This window comes from Eimeria tenella, genomic scaffold, assembly GCF_000499545.2.
Source record: "Eimeria tenella Houghton genomic scaffold, Eth_scaff2936, whole genome shotgun sequence".
Classification (NCBI taxonomy): domain Eukaryota; phylum Apicomplexa; class Conoidasida; order Eucoccidiorida; family Eimeriidae; genus Eimeria; species Eimeria tenella.
Window position 1 is genome coordinate 1 of NW_013542813.1, and position 365 is coordinate 365.

The window sequence follows — 365 nt, forward strand, 5'->3', positions numbered from 1 at the left end:
ACAATTCTGATTCGTAGGGCCAAAGGCAGCTTCCTACACTTCTAGGGTTTAGGGTTTAGGGTTTGCGCTGGTCACCCTCACACAGATTCGTAGGGCCAAAGACAGCTTCCTAATTTCTAGGGTTTAGGGTTTAGGGTTTACGCCAGCCACCCTCACACAGTAGCACAGAAGAGGGTTTAGGGTTAGCATTTACGGCTTACGGTTTAGCATTTAGGGTTTAGGGTTTAGGGTTTTCGAGACAAATTGAAATCAAATGAACTAAACTTCACCAAACTTCAAAACAAAGTCGAAAATGAAAACCCAAAAGAGCCTCAAATCATTTACCCAGTTGGGGGCCCCCTGTGGGCCCCCAAGACCCCCAGGGG